An 8,769-nucleotide genomic window follows, 5' to 3' on the forward strand; every position below is an offset into this window, starting at 1 on the left:
GGGTGGGCAGAGCTTCCATGTTGAACAGGAAGCGTTCAACAAACATGTTGACGACTTTGTCAAAATCCCTTAGTTCGATGGGATTGACATGCTCAGCATACCATTTGGCAGCTATTCCCTCCAAACTGCGGGGGAAACAGAGGAAGAGGGCGCGGTTGTCTTCGCTGAATCGGGCGCATTCCGCGAAGAACATGGCAAGGTGGGCCTTGGGATCTCCGGATCCATCGAATTTAATGAATTTTCGGGGGAGGCTCTCCAAATTGATGTCTCCTTCCAAACCAAGGTAGAAATCCTGCCTAGTGTATGACCTTTTCCCTTTATCCCGGACTTGCGGGTCTTTGACGACTTTGGTCAGTGTCTGGATCGAGTCCTCTGCGGGGGCCCCATGCTTGGACTTGTTTACTGACACTGGCTCCTCTACCGGCCTCTTGGACTGCCGCAAATGCTTCGGAATGTAGATCAACTGTTCTTCTTCTTCAGAGACTTCTTCTGCTGACCCGGAATCTTTAGAAGTACTGTCATGCTGTTTCTTCTGTTTGCTGATCTTGACTGGCTTCTTCATGGGCTTCTTCTTGGCCTTGGTCTTAGAAGTTGCCTTCTTGGGAGCAGCTTTGGCCTGTTCAGCCATCATCTTGGTCATCATTTCTTGAAAGATCCGATACATGGCCGGATCAACGTCGCTTTCATCTCCGGAGTTATTCTTCTTAGATAATCTAGGAGAATTCATCTCCTCTGACTCGTTGTCACTGTGTTGTTGAGCAGCCCTTTTATCAGCCCTTGTCTGAACCATTTTCAGATGCCAAAACTTTCCTGCAGAATATGGGAATGGTTAGAGTATGGAGAAGTTTTCAAAAATCATAATTTCAAGAAATGAGGGGATTTGGTAGACAATTTCAAGAGATTATCCCATTACCCGGGATTGGGTCATCACACGATTTGTGATAATTGTGTTACCATTTGATGATAACAGAGAAATGTGCCTTGTTACCTAGGCGAGGTCGTCAACCATGATAAGATATATTGAAGAAATGCGAGAGGAATATCCCTTTTACCCGGGATTGGGTCGTCATCCAAAATTTGTGACTTTTATTTGCGCTATAAACAAAATATAGGAAACAACATTTTTTTTGGCCAAAAGTAAAATTTTATTGATATTTTTAACTTTCAAGGACAAAGAGAGGGCGGGCAGACAGTTTGCCACCACTCTTGATATTCAGATGATACATTTGGCCCAGGAAATATAGACAGATAAATAAAGGAGTTTCAGGTATATTTAGCGACATGATATGCCCCAGACCACTGATCCGACTGCAGGTTGAATTCTGACACGTTGCATGTCGAGAAACAGGTGTTGGCACGGACCTGCCGCTGTGAAAACGGCCTCAGACATCGTTCCGGCTGATAATCAACACAAAAGAAGGGTCCCATCAATTTGTAGCGCTTGTCACGAGCATAAGTGTATCGAGGAACAGTCTATCTTCTGTCAAAGAAATCCCAGGTGATCTCCTCCTGATGCAGCTTCTCGATCAGAGCTCGACATTGGATGACTGTTTTTGGCTGCTTACTGTTGAATCTGAAAGAACTAGCCTTCGAGGGAACGTGTCGCAGGAACCACGACTGCAGGGCATAAGGGCATCCTTCTATCAGAATGGTCTCCCCAAGAGCAAATCGAGCCAAGCCTCTGTAAAGGAAGGCTAATGCGGCCATGGAAACTGAAAGCTGACGGGTCTGCTTGCTTCCCCATCTTCGAAAGAGCTGAGCGACTCTGATATCTATGAAATTCTGGCCATCTTGGAAGAAGGCTAACCCCACTGTGCACAGGATCATGGCATGTTGAATTCTGTCTTTCGCCGCTTGAGACAGAGTGTCAACCTCTTTGTAGGCTCCATATTTTTGATATAGTTCAAATAGGTCGATGAACTGATTTCCACCAATCTCAGTGAGGGGCCAGGATCTGCTCCCTGTTGCTCTTGCTAAGGCTTCTCGAACGTCCACTCCTTTGATGTTGATCAAAAACTGCTGCTCGACAGGATCATCTGACTGACCGGCTGGTTCGGGCAATCCCATAATATCATTGAATTCGTCCATCAGCAGAGTCATCTCCCCCCAAGGAAACCAGAATGTGCAGGTACGTGGATTCCACCGTTCTGCCATGGCCTGAATCAGAGCTCCGTTGATGATTTGTTTGCCTGCCACCGATGCCATCTCCAACCCGCAGTCATCCAAGTGGTATGGGAACATACGTGAGAAGGTGGCGAACCAAGAATAATACCACCGAGGGAAGAAAGGATGAGACTGGATGACCCGCAGATCCGGGGGTCCATCCTGAATCTGATAGAAGACATGATCTCGGGGAAAGATAGCATCGAGGGAATTTGACGCCATTGAGATGATACTGGGGAAAAAGAAGAAAATAAAGAGGATTAGATAGAATGCAGGACTTACGGATAGACCTTTTTAAAGAATCAAACCTGGAAATTTTGAAAGATTGAGGAGATTTTCAAAAGAATTTTCCAGGGTTTTGAAGAAAATTTGATCTAAAAGAGAAAAAGAAAATGTAGGTAGAGAGAAATATACACCTGGGGTTTTTGGAAATAAGGGTAAGTTTTGAATAATGCACCCAGGGTTTTTGAAAAAGGTTTGATACATATATGAGAGAATAAGAAAAATATCACACAACCAAAGCTGCACAAACAAGGATGCGCATACAGCACTCCCTAAAGGCTGACTCTAAATGCAATATTTGAAATGGCTTGTAGGACCTTAATCCAAACTCTAGGGTTCAGATCATCTGATTCCAATCAAGATACGCCGATATACCCAAGTCGAAGCTTGAAGTACGTGGCATAGAAATATTTCTCCGGTTCTAAGGTAATGGCTTCCCAACATCCTTGAGCACCTACCGATATACCTCGGACTATGGCCCTTAGGTACGTGGTAGGGGGGCGTGAACCCAAATAAGTGGTCCAGTTGTGAGGCTCTCTCCCAAACTATGGTTCAGTGAGACAGCCCAGCAACGTGAAGACCGGGACAATATAGGTAAGAGATGTTTTTGAAAACATGTTCAACATGCAAAAATCAGATGGCTCTAATGCAAGTCCTAAAGAGATAGATTTAAATGAAAAGAAGCATACACTTGCATACATTATTTACATTCAATCCCTAAAAATTGAGGAGAGTTGTATTTCAGACCTAAGTCTAGTGCGAACATGGAATAATCTCCTCAATATGGTCCTACCAAACCATACTTAGATCCTATATGCAAATAATGTCAGCTTAGGATAGAATCTAGGCTCCTAAGGCTTGCATGGAAATGAAGCTGACAGAATAAAGACTTAGATAATGTCAAAGCAAAAGAAAAGGCATAATTCGACCGGACGGAGACGGGTCCCATCACGGTCGCCAAAACTGTGATCATCGCAAAATTTTTCCTCTCGTAATATTCTCTCTCTCTTCCTTCTCTTAACCTTTCCAACCTCTTATTTTTCCTCTTTTTTGAAGGGAGAAAAGATAAAAGAACGGAAAGAAAGAGAAAAGAAAGAAGGGAAGAGAAGAGGAACTCTTTTGCGGGTCTCACTTAACCTTAATTTTGAAGAATTTTGAAATGACTCGCCTCCGTTTTTGAAATATTTGCGGGAAAATCGGGAGACGGGATCCGCTCGTCGGTACGAGGTTCGACCGTTCCTGGCGCCTTTACCAGGGGTAATCGAACCAAGGGTCGAATTTCATGCCTTTTGCTTTGCAAAGAAATTATCTAAATATTTATCCTAAGTCTAAATGCACAATGAATCATGCTTGTGCAAATGCAAAGATGTATGCTCTTTTTGAAAATATTTTGAAGAATTCCAAGTGTTTCTAAGATGAATCTGATAAAGCGAAGAAATGATTTCTAACTTAGAACTTAAGATTAAAGTTCAAAGTTTTAGAATATTCAAGAGCTTGGAATATGAGTCTGGATTTGGAAAAATGATCTTGGAATTGAGAGGAAAGGAGAAGAAAGGAAATTTTAAAGTCATAAATGGATTTTGAATTAGAAATTTGGATTTTAAGTCTTTGGAATGGAATTGAATTTTATCTTTGAAATCAGAATGAAATGTGGGAAACTTAAATAGAATTTTGAGAAATAGAATTGATTTGAAAGTTGGAATTCAAGATGGAATTTAAATCCAAAGTCTGGATTCTAAATAGAGTTCAAAGTTGAATTTTGAATTTAGGATCTGAAATGGGAACTTGATTTGACATCTGGAATGAAAATGGAATTGGTTTTAAGAATTGGAATTAAAGTGGAATTTGGATTTGGAATTTTGAATGGAATTGGATTCAAGATTTGGAATCCAAGATGGTATTTGGATCCTAAATCTGAGATCCAAGATAGGGTTGGACATCTGGATCCCAAGATGGAATTGGATCTGAAGTCTGAGATCCAATGTAGGATTGGGTTCTGGATCCTAGAATGGATTTGGATCTAAAGTCTGAGATCCAATGTAGAATTGGTTTCTGGATCCTAAGAATTGGAATTTGGATCTGAATCTGAGATCCATTGGTAGAATGAGGATCCGGATCCTAAAAGAAATTTGGACCTATGTTTGGAGATCCAAAGTAGAATAAGAATTTGGATCCTAAATGGAATTTGGATCTGTAATGGGAGATCCAAAATGGGATAAGGATTTGGATCCTAAGAATTTGGAATTTGGATCTGAATTTGAGATTCAAAGCAGAGTTGGATTCTGGATCCTAAGAATTGGAATTTGGATCTGAATCTGAGATCCAAAGCAGAGTTGGATTCTGGATCCTAAGAATTGGATGTTGGATCTGAATCTGAGATTCAAAGGAATGAGGATCTGTATCCTAAATAGAATTTGGATCTGTAACTGGAGATCCAAATGGAATAAGGATTTGGATCCTAAATGGAATTTGGATCCGTGATTGGAGATCCAAAGTGGAATAGAGTCCTATACTTGGAAATCTGGATCCAAGTTGAGACTAGGATTTGTTTTTGAATTTGAGTTTTGAGAAGTCCAAAAATAGGACTTTTAAAGATGGATCTGGGTTTTGAAAACCCAGATTTAACTTAGGAAGGTTTGGATTTTGAGATTTCAAAGTCAATCTCAACTTTGGTTTAAAACTTGAAGAAAACTTGATTTTGAATCAGAGGATGAATCAGAAATTTCAAAGTTAAATTGAACTTTGAAATTGGATTTTGAATTGAGTTGGAATTTTGGAATTTCAAAATTGATTTGAGAATTTGAATTTGTAAATGAACTTCAAAGTCAATTTGGACTTTGAATTTAGAGCTTGAATTTGGAATGAATCAAGAATATAAAGATTGAATTTTGAAATTTCAAAGTCAAATTGGACTTTGAACTTGAAATTTAAATCTTTAAACTATAGATTTAAGAAAGATATTTGAAATCACTTGGATTTTGGAAAAGAATTTTGAAAAATATGATGTAATTCTATCCTATATGATGAATGAATTTGACTAAGTTTGAAATTGGGATTTGAAAAGCTATTTCATTATTTTAAATGAATTAAAATAAGATTGAAAATATAATACATCCTTGACTATGGTCATTGAATGTATTATATGATAATCTATATTTAAATTCAAAAGAAGAATAAAATACATTTTAGTGCTTTTATAGAATTTAAAATGAAATTAACCCTCAATATACCCTGACTATGGCCATTGGTATATATTTTGAGTTAATCCTAAGTTAAATTCTGATAAAAGAAAAAAAATATTTTGAGAAAATATGATGGATTTTGAAAGTGGATCCAGTGTGGATCCAATGTTATTTCGTAAAAGATAAGAATTCTAAGTTTTGTTCACACCCCGACTATGGTCGTTGATGTAAATCGTCAACTTAGAATTAACTTACCTCTTACGAAATGGTGCACGTGCCATTCGTGTTTCACCATTGTGGGGATTTTGAGAAATAAAGGAAAAATGCATGGAATAAACAATTCATGGTATTCTATGATGCCCATTCATTCTACCTAAAGCAGAAAATGTAAATTCTCATTCAAATCTAGCTATTACAACATGTGAAATTAATTTTACAACTTCAAATGATAACTTTATCCACATACTTCCTGTAAAACAACTTGGTTAGTAATGAAGAGAGAAGGAAAACCACATATATCATAAAAAAATGTTCATATATCAAGATATACATGCTAAAAAACATGAAGAATGACATGCATACTTATATATATATATATATATATATATATATATATATATATATATATATATATATATATATATATATATATATGTACATGAGAGCTTATACATACTTATATACATATGAGTACACATACATATATATATGTATATATACGTACATACGTGTATATATATATATAACATATACTCAATGTAGATGGATAAGGGTGCTGGAAGTGAATCATAGTGAAAGTGTGTGATACAAGTGCCGAAAGAGAAGAAGAAAATAATGTGCAGATGTTGTATACATATGCTGCTGTAAGCATAGAATACATGGAAAATGGCATGAAAATTGGATTAGGATCAATAACTGAGGCCCTTGTTATGTTGCTGGTCTGTACCACATCATGAGGTGAGATTGACATACCCATGTTGGAGAGGGCAGAGAAACTACAGTACATTTTCCTTTGGGGGACTGGTGCTTTCTTTTGCAGGTACTTGTACCTGATGTTGACACGTTTCTGGCACTATTGATCAGCTTCCTTGGCTGGCTCAGTATGAGAATCAGGTATAGCTATGGAAGAGGGGAACATATGAACAGGAAAGACAACATCCAAGAGAGATGATGCACATGAAATAGTGCATGTAATGTAAATCAGGGGCATCCTAAGCTAAAGATGGCTGGGATACATTCCGAAGACCTTCGTGGTGAGATGCGTTGTGCTGGATTACTATACAAGAATATATATCCACATGCAGAGTATATATGATATAAATATCCTTGAAATAGCATTTAGCTCTATTACATGCTCACAGGACACCTCGCCTTGAGAATCACAACTGTGGGTTATAATCATTTTCTAGGAAGTCCAATATGAAGAATTGATTCCTGATATAGGTAAAATGTCCAGCTTCACTGGACATGTGGTAAGTGTTCTTGGATGACTTCTTCAGTTGAACCCATAAGGCATTGACTAACACTCCACGCAACCTGTCAACAGCAGTGGAGTGATGGGATAAAGGATTTATAATAAGGTGAAAGGAGCTACAATGGGGTGTAGCTGCAACAGTGGATGAATGGGTAAAATCAAAGGGGAATGGTAATGTGTTTAATGATGCTCAACAACATACATACAGACAAATGGCAGGGAAAGTTGGATGCTGCGTGACAGGTATGCACCCTGCAATTCTCGCAGAGTAAAGTACTCGATTAGTTGCCTCAGGACTGACCTCTTAGTATGCACAGGGTTCTGATCTCAGCGTGAGGATTGCTGAATGAGGCACCTCAAACTCGTTATCCTGAACTGACAACTACTGAAATAATGTACATATCAGGTGGATGGAACTTGATTGCAGTAATAGAGAACTGATTCGCTTCGAGTCTGATTAGTGTAAGGCTGCAGCTCGTTTTAATGTCCTCAAACATACAGAGATAAACACCAAAGGCCGAAACAAGCTTCAGAACTAATAATTTCCAATTGCCAGAGTGTTACCTCTTGGTAATGCAAACAGATCAATAAAAGAAGATATCACGAAAATCTCATCAAAGAGACAAAAAAAAATGGTAGCTCTAATTTCCTGCGGCATCATGTCTCATACCTTAGACAATGTCCAAAACTTCCTGATTCAGATTTTTCAAAACCAGTCACCCACTGGATTCCCTTCATTGACCAAAACTTTTGCTAAATCACATGAGATGATGAGCAAGTACTTGAACCCTCTTAAAAGAGACATATATAAAACAGGAAATGCTACAAAATATAATGATAGTAAACCAGTAATGCAGAACATAAAGGAACAAAAGAAAGAAAACAAAAATAAAAAAAGGAAAATAATTACGATCAACCGAAATGGGTTCTTGCATGAATTAATACTGAGGGTTATAAGTGATGCAGAGCTAATGTGCTGGAGGGGTATGAAGTGATAATATGTAAGGTGATCAGGATGTTTAACACCAGGAAAACTCAAATCATATAAAATGCCTTAAATCAAATATAAATAGTAAATCATAACAGAAGGAGATCAAAGATGAAGCCAGAATCTATGCGTGTGCTATAGCAAAGCATAGACAGATGCATACATAGGGGATAAATCATATTTGATTAACATGAAAAGATGCACAATAGTTGGTAAATGTAACTCATGCAAATATCACTCCATGAATGCAAGCCATGAACTAGTGAAAATCTTCAGAGATATGCATCACCGTGAGATGGATGCTATGAGGCAACCTTACTTGTAACAATAATTACATTCCTTCCCTGATTGGACAACCATCTGTTATTGCAGCATCTTACAAGGCTCACGAAAACCAAATTCTAGTGGTGAAACTCCATCATAGGGTCTCATTATCATCCATAGCTAGCATAACCTTGTCACACATAGTGGACGTGCAATAGACCCTCATTATTTGATATAACGAAGTGCAGAGCAGATTTTACAAACTTAAGCAGAACTGGATGTATTGAAGAGATGATTGATGGGAAGAGGAAAAGAGGTCGATGCTGTGCAAAATTAAATGAAAGGCAGAAAAAAAAAGAAAAGAAACCAAGTACAGGGATTCACATCACAACACATTAAAAACTAAATGACATCTG

Source organism: Nuphar pumila, chromosome 1 (assembly GCF_984573655.1).
Source record: "Nuphar pumila chromosome 1, dmNupPumi1.hap1.1, whole genome shotgun sequence".
In the NCBI taxonomy this organism is placed as follows: Eukaryota; Viridiplantae; Streptophyta; class Magnoliopsida; order Nymphaeales; family Nymphaeaceae; genus Nuphar; species Nuphar pumila.